The sequence below is a fragment of the Bison bison genome, unplaced genomic scaffold (assembly GCF_000754665.1).
Source record: "Bison bison bison isolate TAMUID 2011002044 unplaced genomic scaffold, Bison_UMD1.0 scf7180017864056, whole genome shotgun sequence".
Taxonomy (NCBI): domain Eukaryota; kingdom Metazoa; phylum Chordata; class Mammalia; order Artiodactyla; family Bovidae; genus Bison; species Bison bison.
In genome coordinates, this window is record NW_011494628.1 from 878,424 (window position 1) to 889,435 (window position 11,012).

Sequence of the window (11,012 nt, forward strand, 5' to 3'; positions counted from 1 at the left end):
GAGGAAACCCATACACCACAGAGGGCAAATGAACTCACCAAGTTGCCAAGAATTCTAGGGATTTTCTCTCTTCCCTAGTCACTGTCACAGCCAATGCCCACCCCCCCTTTTTTTTTTTTTTTTGGCTGCACTGGGTCTTAGTTTTGACATGTGGGATCTAGTTCCCTGACCAGGAATTGAACCTGGGCCCCCTACACTGGGAGCTTAGAGTCTCAGCCCCAGGACCACCAGGGAAGCCCTGCCAACATCTTCTTGAAAGATGTATCTTCATTTCATTGCTATACTAGGTGGCTAAGAGTTTTCTGGTCAATTTGGTAAACTTTGGACTATATTAGAATTTAATTGGCTCAATAAAATGGCCAAAGGACCCTTATTTGTACATATGGATGATCAATGATACAGGCTGATGGTAGCGGGTGGGCCGATCCTCCTGTTAGTCTGGGGATGTGGGTGTGTGAGCTATTTTGCTTTTGTTGTGTGTGGTGAGGGCTACCGGTATGGGTAAATTTCCAAACTGCCCGAGAAAATGGGAGAACATAATCAGAAAATACACAGCTCTAGCTGAAAAGGGAGCTTAAAGGAGATTGGACTGTTAAAGGGACTACAGTTGTGTCACATGCAAAGCATAAAGCAGGGCAAGAACTAAGGCGGTTCCAACCAACTTCTACGATTATTTTATTGAATTGGAGAGACTATGACTACGGGGAAACTTTTGTTTAGAACTGATCATTGCCATGCAGTGATTACTAGCATTAGCTGGTATAAGGGTGCATTCCAGGCTGCCAGTGTGTGGAACAAGCTTGTTCAATCACCCACGGCACTCCCTTCCTCCTCTACCATTTTGTCTCCATACGAGCATCTAAGTAAAGACAGAAAAAGAGTGGATACTTGGAAAGTCAGCTTTCACCCAAACAGAAGAAAAAAATTTTAAATGTCAAGTGGGCTTAGATGTGGGTCTTGCCACTTGGGGGCATTTTTTTCACAGTTAGGATGGAGGTGGGGGTGGTCAGAGGGGCGAAAATCTACTTCATGAATTTCATCTCAGAAGCTGTTGCTGCTGCTAAGTCGCTTCAGTCGTGTCGGACTCTGTGCGACCCCATAGACGGCAGCTCACCAGGCTCCCCTGTCCCTGGGATTCTCCAGGCAAGAACACTGGAGTGGGTTGCCATTTCCTTCTCCAACGCGTGAAAGTGAAAAGTGAAAGTGAAGTCGCTCAGTCGTGTCCGACTCTTAGCGACCCTATGGACTGCAGCCTACCAGGCTCCTCCGTCCACGAGACTTTCCAGGCAAGAGTACTGGAGTGGGGTGCCATTGCCTTCTCTGTCTCAGAAGCTAGAGCTATCTTTCAAATAGACTTTTCTGCTTCCTAGTAACTGGACTGTAGATTTATCATGAGAAAAATTTTCTACAAGCTTTCCCGAATATACATATTTTTTAATTTTTAATTTATTTAGTTTTGGCTGTGCTGGGTCTTTGTTGCTGTGCAGGTTTTTCTCTCGTTGCCATCTTCCTGCACCAGGGATCAAACCCGTGTCCCCCTGAACTGGCAGGCAAACTCCTAACCACTGGACCACCAGGGAAGTCCCCTGAGTCTATTTTTATTTTCACTTTGCTGGCTTGGGAACAGTGAGTAAACACTAAATGATTTCCCTTCATCTAGATTATGGACCATTTGGTAACAGAGCTTAAGAGAATCCCCAAATGAATAAACACCTACTGCTTTTTAAATAACCAACCTTCAAACTGATTCAGAAACCACCCAGGCAGGTATTCTGAGTCCCTGTGTGATTCTAGACGTGGCGCTGACCTTTCTTCAGGCCAAAGGGAAGTTAATGTTTCTCCCTCCCATTAGCTCGTGGCGCTGCCTTGAGAGTAGAAAAAAATAGATATGACAAAGTCCAGTGCAGAATTTTTAAATGCCACAGGAAAAACCAGGTAAGCAGCACTCATCTTTTGTGAAATGTAGCTGCCATGTGAAAGACCCAGGGCACTCTGTCTTCTTGGCTCAGGGACACACAGATCCGACTTCCTAGAATTCAGAACCAAAAGTAGGAACGACACAGTGGAAGGTTTTAAGAAAGGACACAGGTGTCCTTTTTAGACCCATGAGGCAAATCCTGTTCTTTTCTGATGTCTCTGGAAAGAAACTGTAGTCTACATAAAGATGTCTTATTGTTGATGCTGCCAGAAAGAGAACTCCGTGTTCTCATGGCAAAACGTGTTTTCAGATGCAATTTCACCTCGAAAAGTGAGCACTCCTAAAGGAGGCTTTGGCTACGTGTCATTACAGGCTTTGGGAGGGGACCCTGGCTTTGTCTTTTGTCCTTCTCACCTGTTGCTCCTTCTCTAAAACATGCATACTCATGCCAGGCGAGGTCTCTTGCTGGCGGGACATGTACGTGTGTACTCTGGGCTGGAGCGCCTGTCCCCGAGCATGAGTCCTTTGATGACACACAGTTGTCTGATGAGCCAGTTGGAAGCACCTTCCACCACTTCACAGACATGCTTAATCTGAAGTCGGCCTGGCTAGAATTCTAGCCACAGAGAGACCAAGACTTCGTCAAGGAGGAATGGTCTTAAAGGTCAGCAGGCAAAACTTAAGTGTTCATTTCTTCTTGATGCGAACACCATGCTAAACACAAAACCCCACAGAAATAAGAAAATGAGAAATGGGCTTTGCCATGGATGCACCTTAAAGAGGCGATTAAGGTGCTGCAGGCAGCTGGCCAGCTGGTCTTCATGGAAAACAGGAGGAGGTGGAGAGGGGCTTCCCTCATGGTCCAGTGGCTAAGACTCTGGCTTCCAATGCAAGGGGCCCAGGTTCAATCCCTGGTCAGGGAACTAGACCCCACATGCCACAACTAACAGTTCATATGCTGCAACTAAGACAAATAAATAAATAAAATAAAAGATATTTTTAAAAAAAGGAGGTGGTGGGGTGTGGGAGTGCATTCCCAAGTCATCCTTAGAGTTTAAGTCTGCCCCTCAGATGTGGGAATGTGCTTTGCAGTAGCTACCAGAGGTAGACAGAAAAGTTTAAAGGTTTGTCTGGGGTTGTGTTTGGCTGGTTGGTTGGTGTTTTGATCTTGCCAAAGTAGCCATCTGGTTTGAGAAACATAACTTAGAAAGCACCAATGCCTGCCTCCAGATTAAGGTACTCTTAGATTCCCATGGAAGTTTTGGAGAAGCAGACATTTAATTTGCTTATTATGCTTTCATGAGTTTATCCAACCGACTTCACAGAGCACCCATGATGTCCCGAGGCACTTGGCTTACTGCTGGAGACACAGCCTCATGGAGACCCTGATCCTGGCCCAGGCAGCCTCTGGCCTGTTCTCCGTGCAGGTTCTGCGCTTGTAGCTCCTGGTGAATTCACCCATTGTGAACATCAGAATCAGAGATCACTGATTTCTTGAACTCATCAACAACCTATTCTCACCCACAATGCTGTCTAGATATAAGAGATTCCAGTAACCTATTTTCAAAGACTTCATTTAGAAATACACTTGGAAAAATAAATAAATAAAAATACACTTGGAGGGTTTCCCTGGCGGTCCGGTGGTTAAGAATCCACCTGCCAATGCAGGGGACATGGGTTCGATCCCTGGTCTGCAAAGAGTCCACCTGCCTGGGGGCAGCTAAGCCGGTGTGCCAGCACTACTGAAGCCTGCATGCCTAGAGCCTGGGCTCTGCAACAAGAGAAGGCTCCACAAGGAGAAGCCCTCACATCACGACTGGAGAGCAGCCCCTGCTCTCGGCAATTAGAGAAAGCCCGTGCATCCAAAAAAATGATGATACATTAAATAAATAAAAAAAATTTTTAAATACATTTGGAAAACAAAAACTAAAACAGCAGACTTTTTAATTCTAAAATGAGGTGTGTTCCTGGGCACCTGTCTCTTTTAGGGTATCTGCTACAGCAGAACAGAAAAGGGGAGGCAGAGGGGAGGCCTGCTGGGGTCCTCAGTTCATCATCTCAGGATCGTCATCCTGCTTCTCCACCTGTGAGAGGCTTAGGAGGCCACCATGCACGAAAGGCCACAGACGCAAATCCAGCTGTCGCGGCTTCTCACAGTGTAAGCAGATAGACTCGATTTTTCACAGGAGAAAAAGCCTTCCAGATGATGAGACTAGCCAGAGCCTGGATGCGGAGGTCAAAGTCCAGTCTTGAGATGACCCCTCTGGGATTGGCCGTGGGCTCTGGCCAGTCACCTTTTGACTCTGGGCTGCATTGTCCTCACTTGTAAAACGAGAGCTTCGTGCTGGACGCCACCTGACAGCCCTTCTCATTCAAACCTTCTAGCATCTGTGAGAAAGGGGGCACCAGGCAGGGTGTTTTGCAATTTTAATTCGTTGATTGGGCAGTCCATCAATGACTGAAGTTGTTTCAATGCTGAGATTAGAGTAATTGTGGTGAGGCTTCGAGGTTAATGATTAACTAAAATAAATGAGCCATTCACACCTCTGCCAGCGATCTCCTTTCAACACTCAACAGGAGAACAAACGGCAAACAGTGATGAATTAATTCACAAGCAAAGATTATTTTTGGCAATTAGAAGAGTCAGACACTTCTATTTACATATACCCATTACATACATAAATAGGTGTATACATTTATAACTGTGTATCTCCATGCCCCCATTTGTCATTAAATGTGAATTTCCCCCCAAATTTACATTTAATAAAATTATAATAGTATGTGTTATATTTACTGAGCACATATTATGTGCCACACACTGTTGAAGAACTTATTTACATTGTCAATAACCTCTTAAATAATATCTATCTATTTATTTATTTTTGGCTGTGCTGGGTCTTCGCTGCTACCCACGTTTTCTCTAGTTGCAGCAAGCAGGGGCTACTCTCTAGATGTGGTGCGCGGGTTTCTCCTTGCTGTGGCTTCTCTTGTCGTGGAGCATGGGCTCTAGGGTGCGCGGCCTTCGGCAGTTGCCGCACCCTCGCTCTAGAGTGCCAGCTCAGTAGCTGTGGTGCACACTGGCTTGGTCGCTCTGTAGCATGTGGGATCTTCCTGGATCAGAGATCAAACCCATGTCCCTTGCATTGCAAGGCAGATTCTTAACCACTGGACACTAAGGAAACCCTGTCAATAACTTCTTTTCATTAATGTCTTCTGTTTCCAGTCTTAACACCCACAGTTGATTTCTCAAAATACGGAAGTTCATAAAGTTCACTGCAAACATCTCACCTGGCAGGCATAACTGTTTGAATGGAGAGAAACGATATTTCATAAAAAGGCCTCCAATTTTTCTGAACTTTTGGGCAAAGTCTTGCTGGACAGGCACGAATTTGATGGTGTTTATGTCTAGTGGTGGCGATTCTGCCTCTAAATAACTCTCTTTGGGAGAGAGAGAGAGAGAATCTTGGAGTTTATAGAGAGTGGGAAATATTTTCATCTCTACTGAGATTGGGAGAAAAAAAAAATCTCACTAAGGTTCAAGGAAAATTTTCCTGGCAATAAGGGCTATATTTGATAAGTTACTATGATACTTGAATCACAGCTTCTGGACACAGATTACAAAATAAATTTTTACAGATCTTTGACAATTCAGGTGTGGGTCTTTCTGGCTGGATCATACAATCCATACTAGGACTGAAACCTCATGGGATCACTATTTTCCTTCCTGCCTGCCCATGCAGAGCACCCAAGCAGTGATGAAACATTCAGTAGCATAAGGGACGTGTTTCATATTATGATGATTATAATTCTACATGTTTTCCCAAAATGTACAAATATAAAATGTGCTATGTTCTACTCATATGCTTGCATATGGAAAACAGAAATAAAAATTGTTTACTCTGGCTACAACAAATGTCATTCTCTTGCTTGGTGGCTTTTGAGTTCCTTCAGCCAAACCAAACACATAGCTTCTCAAGATACCAGAATCTGCATTTAATCCAGTAATGAGTTTCTCACTCCAAGTATCTCTCTCTTTTAATGACTACATTGTTAAATAAGAAATGGATAATGTCAACTTTCCCAATAGCAGCAGTAGTAGTTGTTGCTGTTTCATAAGTAATTTAGGAAAGCAACTGAAGCATAAAGAAGCTACATTATTTATTACAGCAGTCTCCTCTCCTGGACATTGTAATAATCTTCAATATTAATGCCTTCCTTACAAGTATATAGTTAGGAAATTGAAATCAAGGGGTTAAATTGATCAATTAAACAATTATGAAATGTTTTCAGGTGAATAGTTGATTTGATCATCAAACCAAAAGACTGCCTCGTTTCCTGCATGCATTATTAAATATTTATCTAACATGTATTGATGTATTCTTAACTGTTGTAGTGCATTCATGCATGCTCAGTTGCTTCAGTCGTGTCCCACTCTTTTGCGACCCCATGGACTGCAGCCCACCAGGCTCCTCTGTCCATGAGATTCTCCAGGCAAGAATACTGGAATCCGTGGCTGTGCCCTCCTCCAGAGGATCTTCCTGACCCAGGGGTCAAACCTGAGTCTCTCATGTCTCCTGCATTGGCAGGCGGGGTCTTTACCATTAGCACCACCTGGGAAGCCCAATTGTTGCAATGTCTTCTTCAGATGATTCGCTTTGAGAGTTATACACAGCATGATTCAGTTTTCCTAAGTCAAGTGCAAGCTTCAGTTCAGTTCAGTCGCTCAGTTGTGTCTGCTCTTCATGACCCCATGAACTGCAGCATGCCAGGCTTCCCTGTCCATCACCAACTCCCACAGCTTACTCAAACTCGTGTCCATCAAGTCAGTGATGCCATCCAACCATCTCATCCTCTGTCTCATCCTTCTGACAAAACGTGGTCCACTAGAGAAGGGAATGGCAAACCACTTCGGTATTCTTGCCTTGAGAACCCGATGAATAGCATGAAAAGGCAAAAAGATAGGACACTGAAAGATGAACTCCCCAGGTCGGTAGGTGCCGAATATGCTACTGGAGATCAGTGGAGAAATAATTCCAGAAAGAATGAAGGGATGGAGCCAAAGCAAAAACAACACCCAGTTGTGGATGTGACTGGTGATGGAAGTAAAGTCCGATGCTATAAAGAGCAATATTGCATAGGAACCTGGAATGTTAGGTCCATGAATCAAGGTTAACTGGAAGTGGTCAAACAGGTGATGGCAAGAGTGAACATCAACATTTTAGGAATCAGTGCCCTTCAGTTCAGTTCAGTTCAGTTCAGTCGCTCAGTCGTGTCCGACTCTTTGTGACCCCATGAATTGCAGCACGCCAGGCCTCCCTGTCCATCACCAACTCCCGGAGTTCACCCAGACTCACATCCATCGAGTCAGTGATGCCATCCAGCCATCTCATCCTCTGTCATCCCCTTCTCCTCCGGCCCCCAATCCCTCCCAGCATCAGAGTCTTTTCCAATGAGTCAACTCTTCGCATGAGGTGGCCAAAGTACTGGAGTTTCAGCTTTAGCATCATTCCTTCCAAAGAAATCCCAGGGCTGATCTCCTTCAGAATGGACTGGTTGGATCTCCTTGCAGTCCAAGGGACTCTCAAGAGTCTTCTCCAACACCACAGTTCAAAAGCATCAATTCTTTGGTGCTCAGCCTTCTTCACAGTCCAACTCTCACATCCATACATGACCATTGGAAAAACCATAGCCTTGACTAGACGGACCTTAGTTGGCAAAGTAATGTCTCTGCTTTTGAATATGCTATCTAGGTTGGTCATAACTTTCCTTCCAAGGAGTAAGCGTCTTTTAATTTCACGGTTGCAGTCACCATCTGCAGTGATTTTGGAGCCCAAAAAAATAAAGTCTGACACTGTTTCCACTGTTTCCCCATCTATTTCCCATGAAGTGAAGTGCAGCCTTACCCATCACGAATTCAGTGACTACTGTAGTGCGGGCAAGACTGCCAGGATTCAGCAGTGACCTGCAGTAATGAAAACCAGTGGTAAGAATCCCACCTTGCCTGGTAAATTGGGCAGTTTATAGGTTAACTCAAAATGTATGGTTAGTAGAGGGGCTTCCCTGGTGGTCTAGTGGTTAAGACTGTGCTTCCTGTGTGAGGGGCACAGGTTCAATCCCTGGTTAGGGAATTAATATCCCACATGCTTCTTGGTGCAGCCAAGAAAAATTTTTTAAAGTAATACAATTTTTTTTTAAAGATATGTTTACAAAAAAAAACTATGGCTAGTAGAGATGTGTCCGATGTGGATGTTGTCTGGAAGTTAGGCCATAGGGCAGCCAGAGTAAGTCAGAAGAGACACTAGTTCTAATATGTTTCTTTTCAGCCAAACAAGAAAGAGGCAAATGAATCAACAAAAAGAGCATAGGAAACTCGTTGCCTGGTTCACCTATCACTTCTGTAGGGCGTTCCGCATAAAATCTGCACAGGTAACCCTGATTTCTCACCTGCTCGCCCAGAGAACATCTTGATTCAAAGAAAGTGAAAGTTGCTCAGTCATGTACGACTCTTTGCGACCCCATGGACTATACAGTCCTGCAAATTTTCTAGGCCAGAATACTGGAGTGGGTAGCCTTTCCCTTCTCCAGGGGGTCTTCCCAACCCAGGAATTGAACCCCGGTCTCCCACATTGCAGGTGGATTCCTTACCAGGTGAGCTACAAGGGAAGCCCATCTTGATTCAAGGAGTATGAAAATACCTGAAGTTTTTCAGTTTTTTCAGCCATCTTCATAAATGAGCATCACCTCTCAGAATTTCAGAATCTCAGAATTTCATGTTTTCTGAAATTAATGATACTGTCATCCTCCTGATGCCTGCGGAATTTTTTTGGACTCTGTCCCTTACTGTCCAATTCAAGTACCACTCTCTGACTCAGCCTCCCATTCTACCTTCCCTGACCACCAGCAGGACACCCTGCCTGCATGGCCATTTTGATCACTGCCCACCTCCTGTTCAGAATACACAGTGGCTTCCGCTTGCTTTAGCAACTGTGCCCTCAGCCTGACCCCTCGCTGTCTCCAAAGGCTGAGCACCTCTTCTATTCCTGAGCTAATCTATTTATTATCTCCCTCTGTGCTTGGCTTAAAAATAAATCCTGAGCCCAAGTCTTACCAATTGCTATTTCCCCCACCCGGAAAATTTGCATTTCTTCCTCCTACCACACCGTGTCCTTAAGTCACGCCCATTGTTTCTTTGCATCTGACTATGCTGGTTTGCACCTTCTCCAGTGGGGGGCTATCTGCGATGGGGGCATGAGGTCTTGAGAGGCCCCTCTCCATCCCCCTTGAAAGGTGAATATGCACCCAGTGAGTGGATGAAGGCACATGTGAATGAATATTGGAATGGCAGAGGCTGCTCCGGTGCTAAAGTGACATTGCTTTTCAGTATAGAAAAAGCTAGCAATATTTTTCCAGCATGCAATAAAGAAAATGCTGTATTGAAGCAAATGAATATTTCTTAAGATTTTGTAGAGTGCAATAGGAATTGCTCTCTAAATGATGTTTGGAAATAGAAGAAGCTGAAAAGACAGTGGAGATATGAATGTGACTAATATTTCCCAACAGACAAGGAAGGGGATATAAATTTGTGATGGGAGATAACATACTGCCGCCTTCACACACCCACACACGGTGCGATCTTTGAGTAGGATTAGAAAAGCTTGATTCTGTAAGCCAAAAGAGGAGGCACGTCTAACTGATGAATCAGTTCAGTTCAGTTCAGTCACTCAGTTGTGTCTGACTCTTTGTGACCCCATGAATCGCAGCACACCAGGCCTCCCTGTCCATCACCAACTCCTGAGTTCACCCAGACTCATGTCCATCGAGTCAGTGATGCCATCCAGCCATCTCATCTTCTGTCGTCCTCTTCTCCTCCTGCCCCCAATCCCTCCCAGCATCAGAGTCTTTTCCAATGAGTCAACTCTTCGAATGAGGTGGCCAAAGTATTGGAGTTTCAGCTTCAGCATCAGTTCTTCCAATGAACACCCAGGACTGGTCTCCTTTATGATAGACTGGTTGGATCTCCTTGCAGTCCAAGGGACTCTCAAGAATCTTCTCCAACACCACAGTTCAAAAGCATCAATTCTTCGGCACTCAGCTTTCTTCACAGTCCAACTTTCACACCCATACATGACCATTGGAAAAACCATAGCCTTGACTAGATGGACCTTTGTTGGCAAAGTAATATCTCTTCTGCTTTTGAATATGCTATCTAGGTTGGTCATAACTTTCCTTCCAAGGAGTAAAGCGTCTTAATTTCATGGCTGCAATCACCGTCTACAGTGATTTTGGAGCCCAAAAAACTAAAGTCTGACACTGTTTCCACTGTTTCCCCATCTATTTGCCATGAAGTGATGGGACCAGATGCCATGATCTTTGTTTTCTGAATGTTGAGCTTAAGCCAACTTTTTCACTCTCCTCTTTCACTTTCATCAACAAGCTCTTTAGTTCCTCTTCACTTTCTGCCATAAGGGTGGTGTCATCTGCATATGTGAGGTTATTGATATTTCTCCCGGCAATCTTGATTCCAGCTTGTATTTCTTCCAGTCCAGCATTTCTCATGATGTACTCTGCATATAAGTTAAATAAGCAGAGTGACAATATACAGCCTTGACATACTCCTTTTCCTATTTGGAACCAGTCTGTTGTTCCATGTCCAGTTCTCACTATTGCTTCCTGACATGCATACAGATTTCTCAGGAGGCAGGTCAGGTGGTCTGGTATTACCATCTCTTTCAGAATTTTCCACAGTTTATTGTGATCCACACAGTCAAAGGCTTTGGCATAGTCAATAAAGCAGAAATAGATGTTTTTCTGGAACTCTCTTGCTTTTTCGATGATCCAACAGATGCTGGCAATTTGATCTCTGGTTCCTCTGCCTTTTCTAAAACCAGCTTGAACATCTGGAAGTTCACGGTTCACATATTGCTGAAGCCTGGCTTGGAGAATTTTGAGCATTACTTTACTAGTGTGTGAGATGAGTGCAATTGTGCAGTAGTTTGAGCATTCTTCGGCATTGGCTTTCTTTGGGATTGAAATGAAAACTGACCTTTTCCAGTCCTGTGGCCACTGCTGAGTTTTCCAAATTTGCTGGCATATT

The 11,012-nt window shown here is 44.4% G+C and overlaps 1 non-coding gene across 1 annotated transcript; it reads left to right on the forward strand.

The window, feature by feature from the left end:
• The first annotated feature begins 2,769 nt into the window (after positions 1-2,769).
• On the forward strand, positions 2,770-2,841 carry TRNAW-CCA. Its single transcript has one exon. It is a non-coding gene; the product is annotated as a tRNA-Trp (tRNA).
• Positions 2,842-11,012: the final 8,171 nt, after the last annotated feature.